Here is a 27,071-nt window from a genome sequence, read left to right on the forward strand (position 1 = left end):
TAAAATCCATTGATAGATTAGACCAAGGTCTCTAGGGAACGGGTAACGGATGCAACAGCCCACAAGGAACTCTACGAGAGGATTTCATACATGCACAAGTAGTATAAGCACTTATATAGTCAGTAACATCCTTACGTAAGGTATCCCACCAGAAATACCGAGAAACGGCTGACACCGTTTTGGAAATACCAGGATGTCCAGAAGTCTTAGTATCATGATACAGTGACAGAATATCCCGTCTCTCGGGAACGTCAACGAACAATTTATCATTAGGCCTCTCGCTAGGTGCCATGCTTTGTTTCGCTTGTATGGCCTGCAAGAGGGACGAGGAAATAGACAATATAGTAGTTACTATTATCCTGTCTGGGGGAATGACAGGAGTGACATCAATCTCCTGTTTGTCAATAGTCTCGAACTGTCTGGACAGAGCGTCCGCTTTAGTGTTCCGATCACCTGGCCTATAGGTGATTATATAATTAAAATGAGACAAGAACAGTGACCACCTAGCCTGCCTGGAAGACAATCTTTTAGCTTCGCTAAGGTAGGATAGGTTCTTATGATCCATAAATATGAGGATAGGATCCTTAGTGCCCTCTAACAAATGTCTCCATTCTTTGAGTGCTAAAATGATAGCAAGGAGTTCGCGACTACCCACATCATAATTGCTTTCTGCTTTGGACATTTGTTTAGAAAAGAAGCCACAAGGATGCATTGGCTTGTCAGGAGACTCTCTTTGGGATAAGACAGCACCTACCCCTATATTGGAAGCATCAACCTCAAGTATATATGGCAATGAGGGGACAGGATGCTGTAAAATAGGTGCAGAGGCGAACGTAGTCTTAAGAAATGGGTATAGACAAAAATGGGATACAGCTGAATAACTAGAAAAAAAAAGAATACATAGCACATAGTGAAGTACATTAACAATAATTGGATTTAACCCACAAAGATTGCACTCACGAGATGGTGTAGGGTAATGCGCCTTTAAGCCCACAATGGGCTAAAATGGTATTTGCCTTCCACGGATAGGTTGCTCTGTCTTTCACAGGAAATGGAAGAATGCCAATTGAAATGTAAAAAAAAATTCTTTATTCAAAAGGCAGTAAATAGCCTTGAAGAATTCAATCGGTAAAATTTAAAAATAACTGCAATCTAACGCGTTTCGTCCATACAACTTGGACTTCATCAGAGAAAATTCCCCAATCCGAGGTCCAGTTTTTAGGGTATTTGATTTCCGCTAAGGGTTTTCGGATGGATCCCCAGAAGCTCGCTGCGGTCATAGAATGGCCTCTGCCGCAAGGTCTGAAAGCCATCCAGCGTTTTCTGGGTTTCTCTAATTATTATAGACGTTTTATCAAAGGTTTTTCGTCTATCGTAGCACCTATTACTCGTATGACTAAAAAGGATGGCAATACACGTGCCTGGTCTACCGAGGCACTTCAGGCTTTTGACTTTCTTAAGACTACGTATGAAAAAGAAAAAATACACAAAAAAATATATATACACAAGTACACCTAACCAACTCAATGGTAGGAATATGCAGAGGTACTTAACTGCGTATAAGATGGATACAGCTTCCCAAGAGGTTTCCCCCAAACGAACCTCAAATACAGATATGGGTATAGACAAAAATGGGATACAGCTGAATAACTAGGAAAAAAAAGAATACATAGCACATAGTGAAGTACATTAACAATAATTGGATTTAACCCACAAAGATTGCACTCACGAGATGGTGTAGGGTAATGCGCCTTTAAGCCCACAATGGGCTGAAATGGTATTTGCCTTCCACGGATAGGTTGCTCTGTCTTTCACAGGAAATGGAAGAATGCCAATTGAAATGTAAAAAAAAATTCTTTATTCAAAAGGCAGTAAATAGCCTTGAAGAATTCAATCGGTAAAATTTAAAAATAACTGCAATCTAACGCGTTTCGTCCATACAACTTGGACTTCATCAGAGAAAATTCTGCAGTTTAAACAATCACATAAAATACAAAGCATGCATAATCCCACCCCCAACAGAGTCCCTTAAATACAACCAGTCCGTGTGTTGATTGGAGAATTCTCTCCTGGAACCACTTCTCCCATCAGGGTATATTGCCTCCAGATGGCTCTCATTCTGTAATTTCGCGGCAAAAAAACGTTTTTCGTCCGTCTGTGTTATCTAGGTTTGCGTTCCAAATGTCCGTTTCCGGTTGCGTTCCATGCGCATACTTCCGGTTGCGGACGGCAACGTACGTCATGACGCTAACGTTGCGTTCCAAATGCGGCATATGCGTTCCAGGCATGAAACAGCCACTCAAGTGGTTAAATGACTGAAAATAATCTCAAAATAATAGCAGTAATCAGTCATCAGACTTTCACATTAAAAGTAAGGACTTATAAATCACCAACTAGGTATTGAGGCAGTTAATTTTTTCATAGAAAATGATCCCGAGGTTGATGATGCACTTCAAAATTTTATTTTGATGGCAATTAAATTTATATTGGAACATAATTATTTTTTTCATGAGGGTAAATTTTACCTACAGTTGACAGGGACCGCCATGGGAACCAGGTTCGCCCCCAGTTATGCCAACATCTATATGCGCAGATGGGAGGACCTATTTGTTTGGTGCGGGCATGACTGGCGGGCGAGCCTGGTCCTATGGCGGAGATTTATCAATGACGTGATTGTCATCTGGAAGGGTACTCAAGAGGATTTTTTATTGTTTGTACAGTATTTAAATTCTAATTCCTTTAATTTGAAATTTACACCGGAGTGGCACAAAGACACTATAAATTTTTTGGACTTAAGTTTATATTGGGAGGGAGATAAAATTAGGTCCAGATGTTTCTTTAAGAAAACCGATGGGAACAGTTATGTCCATAAGTCAAGTTGTCACCATCAACCTTGGCTTAGAGGCATTGCCAAAAGTCAACTTACAAGGGTACGTAGAAATTGTTCTAACGCTCAAGATTTTGAAGCTCAGGCGAAACATATAAAAAATAAATTGGTGAATAAAGGTTATGATAAAAACACGATTGAAAAAGAAATTAGAATATTAAGGAATAAAGATAGAAGTGATTTACTGACTAAACATCCAAAAAATAATTCAAATGAACACTTTAGACATTCATTCATAACGAAATACAACACAGACCATTGGAAAATTAATAGGTGCCTTAAAAAACATTGTCCCATATTACTCCAGGATCCAGTTCTTGGAAGTATCCTTCCAGACCGTCCATCTATTATCTATAAGAAGGGTCAAAATCTTAAAGATCGGGACAGCATGGCGGCTGGACGTGCATCGTTTGAGCTCCGAGCTCAATTATCATACTTAGTCTGATTACCACACGCCAGCCAGCCAAAACGCCGAAAAAACGCCATAAAACGAGACTCACCTGCTTCTGGACACAGCCAAGGAACCCCGGGTACGCTGCTCGCGGGTGCACGGCACATAAGACGGAGCTCGTTGGAGTGAGGCCTAGCACAGTCGCCGGACGGGTGGCGAGGCCGACCCCCCATTACGAGCGCTGCTGGAACCTTCCAAGCTTGCCTTTCAGCCCTGTTTCCCCCTTCCCCTGGACCGGCGGGGGTCATCCCGGTCCACCCTAGCCTGTATCCTGCATAAAAGCAACTTAAACTACATCTACAAGCGGACACACAAAATGGCGGCACGAAATACCCAGCGGGACTCTGACACCCAGCAATCTGAGGCAGCGCCTCTCACTCCAGCGCAGCTAACACAGGACAGGCTGGATGAAATCTTCGACCGCTTCTGGGCCGCGCTGGAGGCACGCCAAGCTGCAGCAAGGCAGCGGCATCAAGTGGACGACCAGGAGGCTGAGGGCCGGGTGGTGAGTGGGCCCCCCCCGATCACACACACCTCCAAAGCACAGAAACCCTCCACTAAGAGATCACCCAGGCAGAGGGCCACTAGGGGTAGAGCCCCACGGCATCATCCACACAGACGGAGGATCGCCCGCAGACAGCGGCCACCTACCATCAGGACCTCCGGTCTGCCCCTTACAAGGGAGGACTGGGACCCCTGGAGCCCCCATGTCCGTGGCAAGAGGATGCTGGCCTGCAGACCGGCCTGGGGCAGGAGGGATGCTCATCAAAGCCACCAGAACACTGCAGCCTCCTTAACCCCCAGTGCTCAGGACGCTCGTTTCCCGCCCTTGGGCATAGGCTGAACACCGGCTTACTGCCTACAGCAGTGCCAACACTATGGGACAGACCACAATAGCAGATGCCACTGAAGGGACTCTTCTATTTTACCCACAAATGCCAAACTGCCTGGGTTTTCCATAGGCACACTAACGACGGCTGCCAGATATTGGTTTTTTTTTGTTTGTTTTTTTATGTCTGTTTCTCTCATTTATACTCGCTAGTTTAGAGTTTTACTCAGTCCTCTGATCAGGGCCGGATTAAGAGCCCAGTGGGCCTGGTGCTGATAATTATGATGGGCCTAATTACAAAATCTTATTGACCAAAAACACTAAAACAGTCCTACCTCCTAAGCGTCATGTATCTGATGGAGAAGATGCTGTAGGGAAACTCATAGGATGCAACTATGAGAAAACACATACCCTTTGCTAATCTCATGCTTTCATCTTTCAAGTAAACCCATACCCCCTAACAGCAGTGTCCAGTAAAGCAGGAAGTCTATGGATGCGGTAAAATGGTGGGCTACTGACACAAATCACCTAACCAGAATGGCTGAAAGGGCGAACATACACAAAAAGGGGGAATGTCTGTGTCCCTATGTCTCCCAGTCCCTTAGTGTTTGTGTCCTCATGTCTCCCAGTGTCCCTATGTCACTAGGGGACATTGAGAGACATTGGGACACTGGGAGACATGGGGACACAGATACTAGGGAACACTGGGAGACCTGGGAAATCTGAGACTCTTGGGGACACTGGGTGACAGACACGAGGGGACACGGGGAGACATGGGGCACTGAGCCACTGTGATATATAGGGGACACTGGAGACTTGATAAAAACCTGGGTACAGGTCAAAATGTTGCGGTGTCCAATAAACCTGCTTAAAGCTATCACAGTGAGTGCCTGAGATTTTTTTCTTTTATACTAGGGGAAACAGACACTACGGGCACAGAGACACTACGGGCACAGAGACACTATGGGCACAGAGACACTACGGGCACAGAGACACTACGGGCACATAGAGACATGGGGCACTGAGACACTGACATAGGGGACACTGATACATAGGGGACATTGGAGACTTGATAAAGACCTGGGTACAGGTCGAAACGTTGCGGTGTCCAATAAACCTGCCTAAATCTATCACAGTGAGTGCCTGAGATTTTTTCTTTTATACTAGGGGACACTGAGACACTAGGAGACATGGGGACACAGAGACATTGGGAGATTAGGGGACTTTGGGAGTCTAGGGAACACTGAGACACACTTAGAGACATGGGGACACTGGGAGACATGGGGCCACTGAGCCACTAGGGACAGTGGCTGGGAGACATGGGGACACAGACTAGGGGCCACTGGGAGACATGGGGTCACTGTGTCCCTAGTGTCTCAGGGTCATGGGCGTCCGAATGGGGGGGGTAAAGGGGGGTACTTGCCCCCCCCCCCCCCCGGATTTTTCAGCTTGTGCTGCTATTTTTCATTTTAGTGTGAGAATACATTGCAATACCAGCGCTGGCCAGTAGGTGGCGCTGTGAATTGAGAAAGGCAAAAAGCTACAGCTAATCCCTGCCTCTCTCTCATGACTGAAACCGCAGGGGAGCAGCACAAAGGCAGCCTACAGAGCAGGTAAGTGAGGGATGGGGGGGTGGGGGAGACCGCATAGAGGAAGGTAAAGTAGAAGGAGCAGAAAGGTTCTGCAAGGGGCAGGAGGGGTCAGCAAGGAATAGAAAGGGGCAGCAAGAAGCAATAAGGGGTCGAAAGGTTTTCATGGAGCAGGAGGGTAAAGTAGAAGGAGCAGCAAGGAGCAGGAGGGGTCAGCAAGGAGCAGGAGGGGTCAGCAAGGAGTAGAAAGGGTCTGCAAGAGGCAGGAGGGGTCAGCAAGGAATAGGAAGGGGATGCAGGAAGGGGTAGGGACAGTCTGCAAGGAGCAGGAGGGGTCACCAAGGAGTAGGAAGAGGCAGCAAGGAGTAGGAAGAGGCAGCAAGGAGTAGGAAGAGGCAGTATGGAGCAGGAAGGGGCAGCAAGGAGTAGGAAGGGGCAGCAAGGAGTAGGAAGAGGCAGCAAGGAGTAGGAAGAGGGAACAGGAAACAATATCAGTGTTAATGTGTTCACTTTTATTTACTGAGTGTCAGGAAACACAGAGGGCCGCTGGGCAGGGGTGCCGCTGATTGGCTAAAACATTGTTGGCTAAAACATTTTTATGAATCGGGAACTAGCGATTGGCTTAGAGTGTCAGCTGACCACTCTAGCCAATCAGCGGCACCCATGCCCAACGTCAATCTGCACTTCCTGACACTCTGTTTCAGAAGTCGAATACCACTGAGCGACCTGGAGATCTGGAGCTGAAGGAAGCCTTTGGGGGTAAACCATTTGAGAGCAGTTTCACCCCTTCAAAGAAAGAGCACGCAGGGGCCTCTTTGCATCACAGCATTTTCATTTAGATAAAGTTGTTATGGTGACCAGAATGTTCCTTAATTTGATGAAAGGAACACTATAGTGTCAGGAATACAAACATATATTCCTGACACCATAGTTGTGAAAACGCTATTCATCCTTGCTTTATGTGAAAATGACTATGCTCCTTCCCTTTCATGACACTGTCAAAAAGGGGCCAAGCATGGATGTCATTACAATTATGCCCCCCCCCCCCCACGGAAAAATTCCTGCGGACGTCCATGCTCAGGGTCCCCATGTTCCCCAGTGTCCCAATGTATCAGCGTCCCCATGTCTCGGAGCTGCTGTCTGGACACTCTGTGCAGAGCTGCTCCCCCGCGGATCAGTGAGTAGAGAGAGGCAGGGAGGGAGATGCCGTAACTTCTTATCACTGCCTCTCTCCACACAAACAGCGACCCCTACTGGCCGGCGCTGGTATTGCAGAATAATCTATGTTTATACTGAGACAGACATTTGTGTTGCCGGTATTACTGCAATACCGGCACCAGCTAGGCAGCCTCAAATACCTGAGAAATACTTCTGAGAAATACCTGGAAACCCTAAGAAATACATGAGAAATATCTGGAAACCCTAAGAGTAGTGTGTAAAAAAAAAAAAAAATGTAAAAAAAAAAAATTTTTTTTTTTTTTTTTTAAACCAATGGGCCTATTCCATGGGCCTGGGCCTGGAGCTGCAGCTCCATCAGCCCCTATGTTAATCCGGCCCTGCCTCTGATGTATATGCTCAAGTGCCATGTAGATAAAGGGCCAGTGGTTTCTAACTTACCGTATATACTCGAGTATAAGCCGAGTTTTTCAGCCCATTTTTTGGGCTGAAAAACCCCAACTCGGCTTATACTCGAGTCAGAGTCTGTATTATGGCAATTTGCATTGCCATAATACAGACTGGGGGAGAGGGGGGCTGGCAGAGCTGTACTTACCTTTCCTGCAGCTCCTGTCAGCTCTCTCCTCCTCCGCGCCGTCCGTTCAGCACCTCGGTCAGCTCCCAGTGTAAGTCTCGCGAGAGCCGCGGCTCTCGCGAGATTTACACTGGGAGCTGACAGAAGAGCAGAACGGACGGCGCAGAGGAGGAGAGAGCTGACAGGAGCTCCAGGACAGGTAAGTACAGCTCTGCCAGCCCCCCTCTCCCCCCCACTGAACTGCCACTGGACCACCAGGGAAGGAGAGCCCCCCTCCCTGCCATATATCAAGCAGGGAGGGGGGACGGAAAAAAAAAAAATAATAAAATAAGAAAAAAAAAAAAAAAAAAAAAAATAATAATAAAATAAAAAAAGGGGTATAAGGACCACTATGGGAGGGAGGGGGTGGGTTAAGGACCACTATGGGAGGGAGGGGGGTATAAGGACCACTATGGGAGGGAGGGGGGGGGTAAGGACCACTATGGGAGGGAGGGGGGGATAAGGACCACTATGGGAGGGAGGGGGGGTATAAGGACCACTATGGGAGGGAGGGGGGTATAAGGACCACTATGGGAGGGAGGGGGGGTATAAGGACCACTATGGGAGGGAGGGGGGTATAAGGACCACTATGGGAGGGAGGGGGGGATAAGGACCACTATGGGAGGGAGGGAGGGGGGATAAGGACCACTATTGGAGGGAGGGGGGTATAAGGACCACTATGGGAGGGAGGGGGGGTATAAGGACCACTATGGGAGGGAGGGGGGTATAAGGACCACTATGGGAGGGGGTGGGATAAGGACCACTATGGGAGGGAGGGGGGGTATAAGGACCATTATGGGAGGGAGGGGGGGGGGTATATGGACCACTATGGGAGGGATGGGGGGGATAAGGAACACTATGGGAGGGAGAAGGGGGATAAGGACCACTATGAGAGGGAGGGGGTGGGATAAGGACCACTATGGGAGGGGAGGGGGAAGTAAGGACCACTAGGGGAGGGGAGGGTAAGGACCACTAGGGGAGGGGTGAGTCAGGACCACTGGGGGGGGAGTGAAGGAACACGGGGGTGGGGAGGTAAGGACCACTGAGGGAGGAGGAGGGGAAGTCAGGACATATGGGGGGGGAGGGGGCGGCAAAATTTTTTTTGCCTACGGCGGCAAATATCCTTGCACCGGCCCTGCACACACTGCATTCATGCACACACACACTGCATTCATGCACACACACACTGCATTCATGCACACACACACTGCACTCATACACACACGCTGCATTCATTATACACACACTGTAAATAAATATTCAATTAATATATTTTTTTTAGGATCTAATTTTATTTAGAAATTTACCAGTAGCTGCTGCATTTCCCACCCTAGTCTTATACTCGAGTCAATAAGTTTTCCCAGTTTTTTGGGATAAAATTAGGGGCCTCGGCTTATATTCGGGTCGGCTTATACTCGAGTATATACGGTATATAACTTAACTGGGGATAGGAACAGCTTGTTTCATGTTAAACCTCATGTTACCTAAAGCGCAGACAAGTATATGCTCCTGAGAATACCTTGCCTAATCCGCTGCCCATTGGGCTATAGGTTTGCAAAAAATATTGCGATCCCCTACTTATACCTGTCTGCCCGCTGCGGACCAAAACCACTTATCACGTCTGAGCGCTTGTCTCCGTCCTGCCTGATTACTTAACTCGTTGACTCTCACCTGCTAACGCAACTGTTAATGACTTAGTTATCTTTTTTTTTTTATTTTTTTTTATTTTTTTTAAAGCGCTAGGTACGCATACACCCACTGTTACCTCTGCTAACTACATATCTAGTTATATCAATCACTGGGCTCCTAAGGTCTATATATCACGCTACAACCAGGATACACACGCATCACCTGAAGAGCAACTAGTTCTGTTCTATACATGTTTAGCCTAGCAAGTTATATTACAAACACGGTGTCTGATGTTTTACAATAACTATAAAAATGTGCCTGCATAACGTATGCCATGACTTGTACTACCTATGTTTACCGATTTTGCTGGATGTCGCTGTTGTGGCGCATACCGGCTACCTGTTTAATATGTGCACACCCAAAATAAAGAATTTAAAAAAAAAAAAAAAAAAATCTTAAAGATCTAGTTGCTCCCAGTTTCCCTAGAAAGGATATCCCTAAAAAGAAAGTTATCTCACATACAAAGGGTTCTAAGGGATGCCAAATGTGCCGGGCTTGCACAAGAATGAACCTAGGCCTAACTCTTCAATTTACAAGCTATATCTCTGGAATTTCTTTTCCAGTGAAGTCCAGTATTGGATGCCACACGGATTTTGTGATTTATTTATTGCAGTGTCCGTGTGGCAAACAGTACGTGGGAAAAACAAAAAGACCTCTGAAAGTACGCCTCATGGAACATATTAATAATATAAGGAAAGGCATAACAACTCATTCAGTGCCAGTACACTGCAATACATGCCAGGCCTTTAATTGGAGAGATTTTAAGGGTTGTGGTATAGAACATGTACCCTCCCACTGGAGAGGAGGAAATAGGGAATTGAAATTAGCACAACGGGAGACCTATTGGATATACCAATTGGATACCTTAATACCCAAAGGTTTAAATATAGATGTTGATTTGGCCAGTTTCATGGTATAATGGTATCATTCTTCGTTTTTTCTAAAGATGTTCTTGGGTCCAAGGGGGGGATTTCCACCTTCTGCCACATAGTTTTTTCTTTAGATTGATATATTATTTTTACTTATTATTTTTATTATTTTTATTTTTTTATTTTATTTTCATTTTTATTTTTATTTTTATTTTTATATCTATTTTTAGTTTTATTATTTTTATTTTTATTTATTTTTATTTTTATTTTTTATTTTTATTTAATTTTATTTATTTTTAGTTTATTTTTAGTTAATTTTATTTTATTTTATTTTATTTTATATTTATTATATATTCTTTTTAAATTTAATATAATTTTTCATTTTTTCCATTTTCCATTTTCATATTTATATTTATCTTTCACCTATTTATTTCATTTTATATTTATTTTTATTTTTATTTTTATATCCACTTTTTTATACATATAGTATTTATATACATTTTTATATGCATTTTTATTCTATTATATATATTTTTCCCAATTATATATTTTTTGTAGTTCATGTATATATTTATACTATAGCAGAAGATGAAAGTCCTACAGTTCTATTGGATGATGATATATTTCTTTGTTGTTTATAAGTCCTTACTTTTAATGTGAAAGTCTGATGACTGATTACTGCTATTATTTTGAGATTATTTTCAGTCATTTAACCACTTAAGTGGCTGTTTCATGCCTGGAACGCATATGCCGCATTTGGAACGCAACGTTAGCATCATGACGTACGTTGCCGTCCGCAACCGGAAGTATGCGCATGGAACGCAACCGGAAACGGACATTTGGAACGCAAACCTAGATAACACAGACGGACGAAAAACGGCTAAGTTTTTTGCCGCGAAATTACAGAATGAGAGCCATCTGGAGGCAATATACCCTGATGGGAGAAGTGGTTCCAGGAGAGAATTCTCCAATCAACACACGGGCTGGTTGTATTTAAGGGACTCTGTTGGGGGTGGGATTATGCATGCTTTGTATTTTATGTGATTGTTTAAACTGCAGAATTTTCTCTGATGAAGTCCAAGTTGTATGGACGAAACGCGTTAGATTGCAGTTATTTTTAAATTTTACCGATTGAATTCTTCAAGGCTATTTACTGCCTTTTGAATAAATAAATGTTTTTTACATTTCAATTGGCATTCTTCCATTTCCTGTGAAAGACAGAGCAACCTATCCGTGGAAGGCAAATACCATTTCAGCCCATTGTGGGCTTAAAGGCGCATTACCCTACACCATCTCGTGAGTGCAATCTTTGTGGGTTAAATCCAATTATTGTTAATGTACTTCACTATGTGCTATGTATTCTTTTTTTTTCTAATTATTCAGCTGTATCCCATTTTTGTCTATACCCATATCTGTATTTGAGGTTCGTTTGGGGGAAACCTCTTGGGAAGCTGTATCCATCTTATACGCAGTTAAGTACCTCTGCATATTCCTACCATTGAGTTGGTTAGGTGTACTTGTGTATATATATTTTTTGTGTATTTTTTCTTTTTCATACGTAGTCTTAAGAAAGTCAAAAGCCTGAAGTGCCTCGGTAGACCAGGCACGTGTATTGCCATCCTTTTTAGTCATACGAGTAATAGGTGCTACGATAGACGAAAAACCTTTGATAAAACGTCTATAATAATTAGAGAAACCCAGAAAACGCTGGATGGCTTTCAGACCTTGCGGCAGAGGCCATTCTATGACCGCAGCGAGCTTCTGGGGATCCATCCGAAAACCCTTAGCGGAAATCAAATACCCTAAAAGCTGGACCTCGGATTGGTCGAATAGACATTTTTCTAGTTTGCAATAAAGACCATTAGCAAGAAGGGTCTTCAGAACTGTCGTAACATGTCTGTGATGAGTGTGTAAGTCTGTAGAATATATTAAAATGTCATCCAAGTACACAATAACAAATGAGTGAATAAAGTCCCTTAAGACATCATTAATAAATTCTTGGAATACTGCTGGGGCATTGCAAAGCCCAAATGGCATGACGGTATACTCATAATGACCTGACCTAGTGTTAAAGGCTGTCTTCCATTCGTGGTCCTTTTTTATACGTATCAAATTGTATGCTCCTCTAAGATCTAATTTGGTGAATACCGTAGCATGTTTGAGCCTGTCAAACAATTCTGTTATTAATGGTATAGGGTAAGTATTTTTGATGGTGATTTTATTAAGACCTCTATAATCAATGCAAGGTCTTAAATCACCTTCTTTCTTTGATACAAAGAAGAACCCCGCTCCAGCCGGAGAAGAGGATCTCCTAATAAATCCCTTGTCTAATGATTCTTTAATGTACTCCTCCATGACACGGTTTTCTTGAACCGATAGAGGGTACACCCTGCCCTTGGGAGGTATAGTGCCAGGCAACAAGTCAATAGTACAATCGTAGGGTCTGTGAGGCGGTAATTTGTCAGCCTCTCTTTTATCAAAAACAGTCTTTAAAGATAAATACTGAGAGGGTATAGCCGTAGACAAAGGAGGAATGGTAGGAACATTAATAGAATTCACAGGCGTGACTTCAATAGTACATGACTCATGGCAGGCTTCACTCCATGATTTTATCTGCCCTGTCTCCCAGTCAAAAATGGGATTGTGGGCACGTGACCATGGATACCCTAACACCAACTGTGAAGAGGGAGAGGTGATGACCTGGAACCGAATGGTTTCATAGTGTAGAACCCCTGTGTACATGTGTAGCGGTGCAGTCTCGTGAGTAACAACTGGAGATATCAATGGTCTACCATCTATGGCCTCAACGGCCAAGGGTATCTCCTTCTCCCTGATGGGAATATTGTTTTTCTTTACAAAACCAGAGTCTATAAAATTCTCAGCTGCCCCAGAGTCAACCAGGGCGTATATATTTTCAACTATACAACTCTCTCCCATATGTAAAGAAACAGGGAGAAGCAGTCGGTTAGGAGGCAATGTAGGAGACTTAGAAATCACACCCAAGGCCAGTCCCCTATAAGGTCTTAGGTGCGAGAGTTTTCCGGGAGCAAAGAACACTCCTTTACCATATGGTCTCTCTTACCACAATATAGGCAGAGTCCCTCCCTTCTCCTATGTAATTTTTCATTATCAGAGAGTTTGGCAACCCCTAATTGCATGGGTTCCTCTTCAGATACTTTTACACTCTCCGGTGTATAAACTCTGGGGTGAATAGGTGTAACAAAACGTCTATTCCTGTTCTTGGTATAGAGCCTATCACGAATCCTATTATCTATATTGATTAGGTAGTCAATAAGGTCCTCTAAGGCAACAGGAAGCTCCTTAGCTGCTACCTCATCCAATATAGAGTCTGATAAGCCTTCCATGAAGGCAGTAGTTAACCCATTATTGGTCCAATCTACCTGTGAGGCAAGGGTACGAAACTGAATAGCGTAATCAGCCACAGATCTAGAACCCTGTTTAACCCTCATTAATGCTCTTGCGGCATTCTTAGACCTTTTCATAGTGTCAAAAGTTCTGCGAAAAGCTGTAAGGAAACTGTGACCAAAGGTCCATTAGCCTCCCAAATAGGGTTTGCCCATTCAAGTGCTTTGTCGGTAAGTTGGTGCATAAAGAACCCAACTTTAGACCTCTCTGTGGGAAATGAACGTGGATACATCTCAAAATGAAACTCTATTTGGTTAATGAACCCTCTGCATGTCTTAGAATCCCCTCCATACCTAGGAGGAGGCGTTAAATGGGCCGTAGCATTAGGCACAGTCGATACTTCAGGAAGCAGAAGTGTAGGAGGGTTAGGTGCGGTTGCTGGAAGGGTTCTAGCTAAGAGCGTCTGGAGAGCCTGAGCTATCTGATCCATACGGTGATCCTGCTCTACAAATCTAGCCTCATGGGATGCCATCTGTTGAACTAAATCTGCGGGGTCCATGGCCCTATCGTAATGTAACGAGTATATACCTCTACACGCAGGATCCAGCCAAACAGAAGACAGCACAGAGGAAAGATACGTCTACCGGACCTTAGAGTGGCCGGACTCGACGTAATAGGAGAAGTACAGAGTCAGGAACGATCCGAGGTCAAGGGCACAAAGAGACAGCGTAAACGAGAACTAGCCGGGGTCTGGTACACAGGAATCAGCAAGCCGGCAAACAGTACAGACAAGGATAAAGCGAAAACGAAGTCAGAATACAAAGCCAAGGTCAAATACGGAGAAACACAACTGAACACAACAAGCACTAAAGGGAACTGTAGCAGAAACCACGATAGGGCAAGGAACTAAGGGAAAAGGGTGAGTATAAGTAGCCTTCAAACTAATGTGATTGGCTCCTGTCACTTCCACACCCCCAACATGTAAGTGTATGGGGTGATTGGCATGACAGGAGCCAATGGGAGCCTTTTTGCAATTTAGGCTCCCACTGTCTCTTTAAGAGCGCGCCCGAGACTCGCGGCGCGCTCTTAGCTGCAGGCAGGAGACGTGACCGCATCTCGCGGTCACTGCCCGTCTTCCCGCTAGGAGAGTCGGATGAGCCGCGCGCGGCTCGTGCAGCCGCAGGACCACGCGCGGCTTGAAGAGAGGACCGCGGCCGGCCCCCGGATAAGGTAAGTAACGCTACAGTACCCCCCCCTGAGGACACGCCCTCCGGGTGGGCAGGACCAAGCCTGGCAGGAAAACGCGAATGGAAAGAACGTACAAGGCGGGGAGCATGAACAGCATCCGCAGAAATCCAACTGCGCTCCTCAGGCCCATAACCCTTCCAATGTACCAAGTACTGAAGCCGACCCCTAAGGAAACGAGAGTCAATAACAGCAGACACTTCGAACTCCTCATGACCCTCCACAGAGACAGGAGGGGGAGGGGGAGTATGCCGGGTATAGCGGTTGCGTACGTAAGGCTTCAACAACGAGGTGTGAAATACATTAGGTATACGCAGATTCTTAGGCAGACCCAAGGCATAAGAAACGGGATTAACCTTATGTATAATGCGATAAGGACCAATGAAGCGGGGAGCCAATTTCATAGAAGGCACCCGGAGGCGAATATTCCATGTGGAAAGCAAAACCCTGTCCCCCACAACATAGGAAGGAGCCGCTCTGCGATGCTTGTCAGCCTGAGCCTTCTGGCGGGCAGCAGAGTCCACCAAAGAACGCTGAACCTGCTCCCAAGTATTACGCAAACCAGCCAAATGCTCATCCAGAACTGGCATGCCCTGTGAGGAGAATGCAGCCGGAAGAACCACAGGATGCTGGCCATAGACAACGTAAAAAGGGCTTTTGCCGGAAGAATCATGAGTGGCGTTATTCCGAGCAAATTCAGCCCAAGGAAGCAGGTCAGACCAATTGTCCTGATGGTGAGACACAAAACAACGGAGGTACTGCTCCAGAGTCTGGTTGGCACGTTCAGCAGCTCCATTAGACTGGGGATGGTAAGCAGAAGAAAACGAGAGAGAAATACCCATCTCCGAACAAAAGGCTTTCCAGAACCTGGAAATAAATTGGCTACCCATATCGGATACAATAGATAAGGGAATACCATGTAATCGAAACACTTCTCTAGCGTAGATAAGAGCCAGTTCCTTGGAAGTGGGCAACTTGCGAAGAGACACAAAGTGAGCCATTTTGGAAAACCGATCTACTATCATTAGGATGACTGTGTTACCATTCGAAGGGGTAATTCAACAATAAAATCCATTGATAGATTAGACCAAGGTCTCTAGGGAACGGGTAACGGATGCAACAGCCCACAAGGAACTCTACGAGAGGATTTCATACATGCACAAGTAGTATAAGCACTTATATAGTCAGTAACATCCTTACGTAAGGTATCCCACCAGAAATACCGAGAAACGGCTGACACCGTTTTGGAAATACCAGGATGTCCAGAAGTCTTAGTATCATGATACAGTGACAGAATATCCCGTCTCTCGGGAACGTCAACGAACAATTTATCATTAGGCCTCTCGCTAGGTGCCATGCTTTGTTTCGCTTGTATGGCCTGCAAGAGGGACGAGGAAATAGACAATATAGTAGTTACTATTATCCTGTCTGGGGGAATGACAGGAGTGACATCAATCTCCTGTTTGTCAATAGTCTCGAACTGTCTGGACAGAGCGTCCGCTTTAGTGTTCCGATCACCTGGCCTATAGGTGATTATATAATTAAAATGAGACAAGAACAGTGACCACCTAGCCTGCCTGGAAGACAATCTTTTAGCTTCGCTAAGGTAGGATAGGTTCTTATGATCCGTAAATATGAGGATAGGATCCTTAGTGCCCTCTAACAAATGTCTCCATTCTTTGAGTGCTAAAATGATAGCAAGGAGTTCGCGACTACCCACATCATAATTGCTTTCTGCTTTGGACATTTGTTTAGAAAAGAAGCCACAAGGATGCATTGGCTTGTCAGGAGACTCTCTTTGGGATAAGACAGCACCTACCCCTATATCGGAAGCATCAACCTCAAGTATATATGGCAATGAGGGGACAGGATGCTGTAAAATAGGTGCAGAGGCGAACGTAGTCTTAAGAAATGGGTATAGACAAAAATGGGATACAGCTGAATAACTAGAAAAAAAAAGAATACATAGCACATAGTGAAGTACATTAACAATAATTGGATTTAACCCACAAAGATTGCACTCACGAGATGGTGTAGGGTAATGCGCCTTTAAGCCCACAATGGGCTAAAATGGTATTTGCCTTCCACGGATAGGTTGCTCTGTCTTTCACAGGAAATGGAAGAATGCCAATTGAAATGTAAAAAAAAATTCTTTATTCAAAAGGCAGTAAATAGCCTTGAAGAATTCAATCGGTAAAATTTAAAAATAACTGCAATCTAACGCGTTTCGTCCATACAACTTGGACTTCATCAGAGAAAATACCCCAATCCGAGGTCCAGTTTTTAGGGTATTTGATTTCCGCTAAGGGTTTTCGGATGGATCCCCAGAAGCTCGCTGCGGTCATAGAATGGCCTCTGCCGCAAGGTCTGAAAGCCATCCAGCGTTTTCTGGGTTTCTCTAATTATTATAGACGTTTTATCAAAGGTTTTTCGTCTATCGTAGCACCTATTACTCGTATGACTAAAAAGGATGGCAATACACGTGCCTGGTCTACCGAGGCACTTCAGGCTTTTGACTTTCTTAAGACTACGTATGAAAAAGAAAAAATACACAAAAAAATATATATACACAAGTACACCTAACCAACTCAATGGTAGGAATATGCAGAGGTACTTAACTGCGTATAAGATGGATACAGCTTCCCAAGAGGTTTCCCCCAAACGAACCTCAAATACAGATATGGGTATAGACAAAAATGGGATACAGCTGCATAACTAGGAAAAAAAAGAATACATAGCACATAGTGAAGTACATTAACAATAATTGGATTTAACCCACAAAGATTGCACTCACGAGATGGTGTAGGGTAATGCGCCTTTAAGCCCACAATGGGCTGAAATGGTATTTGCCTTCCACGGATAGGTTGCTCTGTCTTTCACAGGAAATGGAAGAATGCCAATTGAAATGTAAAAAAAAATTCTTTATTCAAAAGGCAGTAAATAGCCTTGAAGAATTCAATCGGTAAAATTTAAAAATAACTGCAATCTAACGCGTTTCGTCCATACAACTTGGACTTCATCAGAGAAAATTCTGCAGTTTAAACAATCACATAAAATACAAAGCATGCATAATCCCACCCCCAACAGAGTCCCTTAAATACAACCAGTCCGTGTGTTGATTGGAGAATTCTCTCCTTGAACCACTTCTCCCATCAGGGTATATTGCCTCCAGATGGCTCTCATTCTGTAATTTCGCGGCAAAAAACTTAGCCGTTTTTCGTCCGTCTGTGTTATCTAGGTTTGCGTTCCAAATGTCCGTTTCCGGTTGCGTTCCATGCGCATACTTCCGGTTGCGGACGGCAACGTACGTCATGACGCTAACGTTGCGTTCCAAATGCGGCATATGCGTTCCAGGCATGAAACAGCCACTCAAGTGGTTAAATGACTGAAAATAATCTCAAAATAATAGCAGTAATCAGTCATCAGACTTTCACATTAAAAGTAAGGACTTATAAATCACCAGCTAGGTATTGAGGCAGTTAATTTTTTCATAGAAAATGATCCCGAGGTTGATGATGCACTTCAAAATTTTATTTTGATGGCAATTAAATTTATATTGGAACATAATTATTTTTTTCATGAGGGTAAATTTTACCTACAGTTGACAGGGACCGCCATGGGAACCAGGTTCGCCCCCAGTTATGCCAACATCTATATGCGCAGATGGGAGGACCTATTTGTTTGGTGCGGGCATGACTGGCGGGCGAGCCTGGTCCTATGGCGGAGATTTATCAATGACGTGATTGTCATCTGGAAGGGTACTCAAGAGGATTTTTTATTGTTTGTACAGTATTTAAATTCTAATTCCTTTAATTTGAAATTTACACCGGAGTGGCACAAAGACACTATAAATTTTTTGGACTTAAGTTTATATTGGGAGGGAGATAAAATTAGGTCCAGATGTTTCTTTAAGAAAACCGATGGGAACAGTTATGTCCATAAGTCAAGTTGTCACCATCAACCTTGGCTTAGAGGCATTGCCAAAAGTCAACTTACAAGGGTACGTAGAAATTGTTCTAACGCTCAAGATTTTGAAGCTCAGGCGAAACATATAAAAAATAAATTGGTGAATAAAGGTTATGATAAAAACACGATTGAAAAAGAAATTAGAATATTAAGGAATAAAGATAGAAGTGATTTACTGACTAAACATCCAAAAAATAATTCAAATGAACACTTTAGACATTCATTCATAACGAAATACAACACAGACCATTGGAAAATTAATAGGTGCCTTAAAAAACATTGTCCCATATTACTCCAGGATCCAGTTCTTGGAAGTATCCTTCCAGACCGTCCATCTATTATCTATAAGAAGGGTCAAAATCTTAAAGATCTAGTTGCTCCCAGTTTCCCTAGAAAGGATATCCCTAAAAAGAAAGTTATCTCACATACAAAGGGTTCTAAGGGATGCCAAATGTGCCGGGCTTGCTCAAGAATGAACCTAGGCCTAACTCTTCAATTTACAAGCTATATCTCTGGAATTTCTTTTCCAGTGAAGTCCAGTATTGGATGCCACACGGATTTTGTGATTTATTTATTGCAGTGTCCGTGTGGCAAACAGTACGTGGGAAAAACAAAAAGACCTCTGAAAGTACGCCTCATGGAACATATTAATAATATAAGGAAAGGCATAACAACTCATTCAGTGCCAGTACACTGCAATACATGCCAGGCCTTTAATTGGAGAGATTTTAAGGGTTGTGGTATAGAACATGTACCCTCCCACTGGAGAGGAGGAAATAGGGAATTGAAATTAGCACAACGGGAGACCTATTGGATATACCAATTGGATACCTTAATACCCAAAGGTTTAAATATAGATGTTGATTTGGCCAGTTTCATGGTATAATGGTATCATTCTTCGTTTTTTCTAAAGATGTTCTTGGATCCAAGGGGGGGATTTCCACCTTCTGCCACATAGTTTTTTCTTTAGATTGATATATTATTTTTACTTATTATTTTTATTTTTATTTTTTTATTTTATTTTTATTTTTATTTTTATTTTATTTTCATTTTTATTTTTATTATTTTTATTTTTATTTATTTTTATTTTTATTTTTTATCTTTATTTTTATTTAATTTTATTTATTTTTAGTTTATTTTTAGTTAATTTTATTTTATTTTATTTTATTTTATATTTATTATATATTCTTTTTAAATTTAATATAATTTTTCATTTTTTCATTTTCCATTTTCATATTTATATTTATCTTTCATCTATTTATTTAATTTTATATTTATTTTTATTTTTATTTTTATATCCACTTTTTTATACATATAGTATTTATATACATTTTTATATGCATTTTTATTCTATTATATATATTTTTCCCAATTATATATTTTTTGTAGTTCATGTATATATTTATACTATAGCAATTGGCAGAAGATGAAAGTCCTACAGTTCTATTGGATGATGATATATTTCTTTGTTGTTTATAAGTCCTTACTTTTAATGTGAAAGTCTGATGACTGATTACTGCTATTATTTTGAGATTATTTTCAGTCATTTAACCACTTAAGTGGCTGTTTCATGCCTGGAACGCATATGCCGCATTTGGAACGCAACGTTAGCATCATGACGTACGTTGCCGTCCGCAACCGGAAGTATGCGCATGGAACGCAACCGGAAACGGACATTTGGAACGCAAACCTAGATAACACAGACGGACGAAAAACGGCTAAGTTTTTTGCCGCGAAATTACAGAATGAGAGCCATCTGGAGGCAATATACCCTGATGGGAGAAGTGGTTCCAGGAGAGAATTCTCCAATCAACACACGGGCTGGTTGTATTTAAGGGACTCTGTTGGGGGTGGGATTATGCATGCTTTGTATTTTATGTGATTGTTTAAACTGCAGAATTTTCTCTGATGAAGTCCAAGTTGTATGGACGAAACGCGTTAGATTGCAGTTATTTTTAAATTTTACCGATTGAATTCTTCAAGGCTATTTACTGCCTTTTGAATAAAGAAATGTTTTATACATTTCAATTGGCATTCTTCCATTTCCTGTGAAAGACAGAGCAACCTATCCGTGGAAGGCAAATACCATTTCAGCCCATTGTGGGCTTAAAGGCGCATTACCCTACACCATCTCGTGAGTGCAATCTTTGTGGGTTAAATCCAATTATTGTTAATGTACTTCACTATGTGCTATGTATTCTTTTTTTTTCTAGTTATTCAGCTGTATCCCATTTTTGTCTATACCCATATCTGTATTTGAGGTTCGTTTGGGGGAAACCTCTTGGGAAGCTGTATCCATCTTATACGCAGTTAAGTACCTCTGCATATTCCTACCATTGAGTTGGTTAGGTGTACTTGTGTATATATATTTTTTGTGTATTTTTTCTTTTTCATACGTAGTCTTAAGAAAGTCAAAAGCCTGAAGTGCCTCGGTAGACCAGGCACGTGTATTGCCATCCTTTTTAGTCATACGAGTAATAGGTGCTACGATAGACGAAAAACCTTTGATAAAACGTCTATAATAATTAGAGAAACCCAGAAAATGCTGGATGGCTTTCAGACCTTGCGGCAGAGGCCATTCTATGACCGCAGCGAGCTTCTGGGGATCCATCCGAAAACCCTTAGCGGAAATCAAATACCCTAAAAACTGGACCTCGGATTGGTCGAATAGACATTTTTCTAGTTTGCAATAAAGACCATTAGCAAGAAGGGTCTTCAGAACTGTCGTAACATGTCTGTGATGAGTGTGTAAGTCTGTAGAATATATTAAAATGTCATCCAAGTACACAATAACAAATGAGTGAATAAAGTCCCTTAAGACATCATTAATAAATTCTTGGAATACTGCTGGGGCATTGCAAAGCCCAAATGGCATGACGGTATACTCATAATGACCTGACCTAGTGTTAAAGGCTGTCTTCCATTCGTGGTCCTTTTTTATACGTATCAAATTGTATGCTCCTCTAAGATCTAATTTGGTGAATACCGTAGCATGTTTGAGCCTGTCAAACAATTCTGTTATTAATGGTATAGGGTAAGTATTTTTGATGGTGATTTTATTAAGACCTCTATAATCAATGCAAGGTCTTAAATAACCTTCTTTCTTTGATACAAAGAAGAACCCCGCTCCAGCCGGAGAAGAGGATCTCCTAATAAATCCCTTGTCTAATGATTCTTTAATGTACTCCTCCATGACACGGTTTTCTTGAACCGATAGAGGGTACACCCTGCCCTTGGGAGGTATAGTGCCAGGCAACAAGTCAATAGTACAATCGTAGGGTCTGTGAGGCGGTAATTTGTCAGCCTCTCTTTTATCAAAAACAGTCTTTAAAGATAAATACTGAGAGGGTATAGCCGTAGACAAAGGAGAAATGGTAGGAACATTAATAGAATTCACAGGCGTGACTTCAATAGTACATGACTCATGGCAGGCTTCACTCCATGATTTTATCTGCCCTGTCTCCCAGTCAAAAATGGGATTGTGGGCACGTAACCATGGATACCCTAACACCAACTGTGAAGAGGGAGAGGTGATGACCTGGAACCGAATGGTTTCATAGTGTAGAACCCCTGTGTACATGTGTAGTGGTGCAGTCTCGTGAGTAACAACTGGAGATATCAATGGTCTACCATCTATGGCCTCAACGGCCAAGGGTATCTCCTTCTCCCTGATGGGAATATTGTTTTTCTTTACAAAACCAGAGTCTATAAAATTCTCAGCTGCCCCAGAGTCAACCAGGGCGTATATATTTTCAACTATACAACTCTCTCCCATATGTAAAGAAACAGGGAGAAGCAGTCGGTTAGGAGGCAATGTAGGAGACTTAGAAATCACACCCAAGGCCAGTCCCCTATAAGGTCTTAGGTGCGAGAGTTTTCCGGGAGCAAAGGACACTCCTTTACCATATGGTCTCTCTTACCACAATATAGGCAGAGTCCCTCCCTTCTCCTATGTAATTTTTCATTATCAGAGAGTTTGGCAACCCCTAATTGCATGGGTTCCTCTTCAGATACTTTTACACTCTCCGGTGTATAAACTCTGGGGTGAATAGGTGTAACAAAACGTCTATTCCTGTTCTTGGTATAGAGCCTATCACGAATCCTATTATCTATATTGATTAGGTAGTCAATAAGGTCCTCTAAGGCAACAGGAAGCTCCTTAGCTGCTACCTCATCCAATATAGAGTCTGATAAGCCTTCCATGAAGGCAGTAGTTAACCCATTATTGGTCCAATCTACCTGTGAGGCAAGGGTACGAAACTGAATAGCGTAATCAGCCACAGATCTAGAACCCTGTTTAACCCTCATTAATGCTCTTGCGGCATTCTTAGACCTTTTCATAGTGTCAAAAGTTCTGCGAAAAGCTGTAAGGAAACTGTGACCATAGGTCCATTAGCCTCCCAAATAGGGTTTGCCCATTCAAGTGCTTTGTCGGTAAGTTGGTGCATAAAGAACCCAACTTTAGACCTCTCTGTGGGAAATGAACGTGGATACATCTCAAAATGAAACTCTATTTGGTTAATGAACCCTCTGCATGTCTTAGAATCCCCTCCATACCTAGGAGGAGGCGTTAAATGGGCCGTAGCATTAGGCACAGTCGATACTTCAGGAAGCAGAGGTGTAGGAGGGTTAGGTGCGGTTGCTGGAATGGTTCTAGCTAAGAGCGTCTGGAGAGCCTGAGCTATCTGATCCATACGGTGATCCTGCTCTACAAATCTAGCCTCATGGGATGCCATCTGTTGAACTAAATCTGCGGGGTCCATGGCCCTATCGTAATGTAACGAGTATATACCCCTACACGCAGGATCCAGCCAAACAGAAGACAGCACAGAGGAAAGATACGTCTACCGGACCTTAGAGTGGCCGGACTCGACGTAATAGGAGAAGTACAGAGTCAGGAACGATCCGAGGTCAAGGGCACAAAGAGACAGCGTAAACGAGAACTAGCCGGGGTCTGGTACACAGGAATCAGCAAGCCGGCAAACAGTACAGACAAGGATAAAGCGAAAACGAAGTCAGAATACAAAGCCAAGGTCAAATACGGAGAAACACAACTGAACACAACAAGCACTAAAGGGAACTGTAGCAGAAACCACGATAGGGCAAGGAACTAAGGGAAAAGGGTGAGTATAAGTAGCCTTCAAACTAATGTGATTGGCTCCTGTCACTTCCACACCCCCAACATGTAAGTGTATGGGGTGATTGGCATGACAGGAGCCAATGGGAGCTTTTTTGCAATTTAGGCTCCCACTGTCTCTTTAAGAGCGTGCCGAGACTCGCGGCGCGCTCTTAGCTGCAGGCGGGACACGTGACCGCATCTCGCGGTCACTGCCCGTCTTCCCGCTAGGAGAGTCGGATGAGCCGCGCGCGGCTCGTGCAGCCGCAGGCCCGCGCGCGGCTTGAAGAGAGGACCGCGGCCGGCCCCCGGATAAGGTAAGTAACGCTACAGAGGGTGACTGTCCATGGCAGGGTATGTGGAAGACCCAATTTGTTTTGTAATAGTTAAAATCGTGTATACACAATAACATGGTATTGACATATAAAAATAAAAAGGCAAAACAATATTTTAGTGACCATCTAATATGTAAGCAACAATGTCATATGAAGTAAACCATGGTTTTATTCATTTTTGTTGATTTGGGTACAGGTACATTATTCATTTTTTACAAATTAATCTCGAGATCTATATTAACATTTATAGGCTTGCTCAGGAAGCATTTTTATCTTTATACTAATACTTGTAATGTTTGTATTTTTGACTTTACCTGCTTAAATCCACTGCATTACATACACAGAAACAATGGTTATATGCACACAGTTTAAAAAGACGTAGCCGATTTGAATATTTTTTGTTGCCTTACAATTGACCAATGTATGATAAAGAGATAATTTTTTTTATCTATACATAATTTTAGCAGAATTGCTAGCAAATATTGACCGAGAGAATCATTCACAGCTGGACATTCCATCCATGACAGAGATGCATTATATTTGCAATTTTAATGGAAAAGTGTAAAAGGAAAGTGAACATGCAGTGTGCCTGCCTTTGATGTCTTGCATGACCTCGAGCATAGCAGAATGTGTAATGAACAAAAAACACATCTATAGTATATACAATGAATAAATATTTCAGAAAATTCTAAAGTTGTATATACTTTCATTATATTTGTTCTTGTTTAACCTTTTAAAGACAGAGGCAGTTGTCCAACTTCTGAACCAAAACAAAGCTTAGACTTTGTGCTCTATGTTTGCTCCACCAAAATGTAAAGAGTTGTATTCCTGATGCTGGGAGCAGGGCTAAGCTGGCTAGGACAGGTCAGGGCATACGCTGCAGGGGAAAAAAAAAAAAACCCTCCTCTTTAGACAGTTATTTGTGAACCTGTCAGTTGTACATACACTTGTCTTCTTGCTGACGAACAGACTAAAGAGGCCGTTCTGTCAGATCCAGTGCTGGAAACTGCATAACTAATCCAAGATCTAGGTCTAAAAATGATCTATGCAGCTAATACACATTGTCATGCAGATCACATCACATGGACCGGGTTATTGAAGAAGCTACTACCAGGGAGCATAAGCATAGCGGGACTATAGTGGACATCTACATACAGTAGGGTGACTAAATCAAGTTCTTGAATTTTTCCCTGGATGCACGAAACCCCCCCGATACACAGACGGCTACCTTACTTATGAGCTGATTGATAAGACTATGGCTTTCACCGGAGATGTACTCTTGATTTTAGGCTGCTGATGCGCATATTTCCAGAAGGACTGTCCAAATACTCTGTCACTCTATGCACAGCACTGTCTTCAATTTGCCTGCTCACGGCTATACAGGTCAAACAGTGACAACTATGGAGGAGAAGAGACTCAAACCCCGACTGACCAAGAGTGAGGCAAAGTTTGTGAATATTAGGAATAACCTGAATTAAAAGAAGACTGCACAGATAGATATTGCGGTGCCCGCACATTTGAAATGTGGCATTCACGCCTAGTGATGACATCACTACTTCAAGACGAAGTCACTGAAATTCTGTATGTAAAATAACATTACTGTGGCCTTCTGAATTTTACTGCAAAACATGAAGCATTTTAAATCTTTTATGATTTTTTTAAATGTCTTTAGTGGGTGGAGGGGGTAATTGAATTTGCTGCAGTACATTTTGGAAAAGTTGTATTTTAACTGTAACTTGGAGGACTGTAGCTAAAAAAACAAAAAAACCTTTATTAACTCAGTTGATTACAGTGTTGAAATCACTAGGTGCTGGGCCAGCTCTCCGCCTCCTCTGATCATCCGATGGGGTGACCTAATGCGCATTCGTGGTCAGCATTAAGCCCTCCCCATAAAAAGCATTGAATTAATGCTTTCCTGTGGTGATTTCACTGAAGCTGGATAACCTCATGCAAAGCGTAAGGACGTTCTGTATAATTTAGGGGACCCAGAGTCTGATAAACTCCTGAAAGCCTCTAGTGGCTGTCTGTTAAAACTAAAATTACAATGTTTTACATTGCAGGGCCAAGGGGCACAGAGATACTGCACCTAGACCACTTCAATGAGATGAAGTGGTCTGAGTGCTCATAAGGTCCCTTTAACCCCTTCCCGACCGCGGGCGTATCAGGTATGTCCAGCAAAAAACAGTCCTTAAGGACCATGGACGTACTGATACATCTGCGGCTAATGCTTCCAGCAGGTCTAATGGTATTGCAGCGATGCCTCGATGTCGAGGCATTGTGCAATACCTCTCCTTACTGCCGGGTGATCGGCAGTTAAGCAGAGCATCGGAAGCCATCAGGCAGGCTTCCGATGCTCTGCCTGTGTGCTGAGTGCCTTGAGGGGTCGAGGCACTCAGTGACGAAAGAAGAAAATAAAAAAAAATGTAATTAAATATTTTTATTAAACCTTATACCCCCTGTCCCCCCAAAGGCAGTTCATCATGGGGCTTCTGGGGGTTTCCCTAGCCTGCATCATCATAGAGGCAGGCTAGGGACATCCAATCAGAGCTTGCCCAATAATATTTATTATAACTATGATCCCCATTTGTCTGATCATGTCAATATTATTAAATATTGACTCTAATCATTGTGGATCTCCCTCCCTCTCTTCACTTGTGTTTTAGTGAGAGATGGAAAGAGATCTGTGTTTTAGGTAGAGAGATTTAGGTCGTTTTAGGTAGGGATTTGTAAAATTGTGAGACCCAAAGGCTCTTTTCAGAGCCATTAACCCCTATTTTGCCAGTGATCACTATAATCACTGGGTCTTGCAGAGCAGCACTTTTTTGCTGTCTGTGCATTTATTTATTTTTTAGGAGTTCATTTTTTTGTGTTTTTTTTTGACAGATCCCTAAGTAAAGTGATTGTGATCATGTCACACAGATCAGAGGTCATATAGAGCTG

At 42.8% G+C, this 27,071-nt stretch overlaps 1 pseudogene; it reads left to right on the plus strand.

Moving 5' to 3' along the window:
• The first annotated feature begins 3,654 nt into the window (after window positions 1–3,654).
• Window positions 3,655–25,672, plus strand: LOC134601642 (persulfide dioxygenase ETHE1, mitochondrial-like; annotated as a pseudogene).
• Window positions 25,673–27,071: the final 1,399 nt, after the last annotated feature.

Source organism: Pelobates fuscus, chromosome 3, assembly GCF_036172605.1.
Source record: "Pelobates fuscus isolate aPelFus1 chromosome 3, aPelFus1.pri, whole genome shotgun sequence".
NCBI classification, from domain to species: Eukaryota; Metazoa; Chordata; class Amphibia; order Anura; family Pelobatidae; genus Pelobates; species Pelobates fuscus.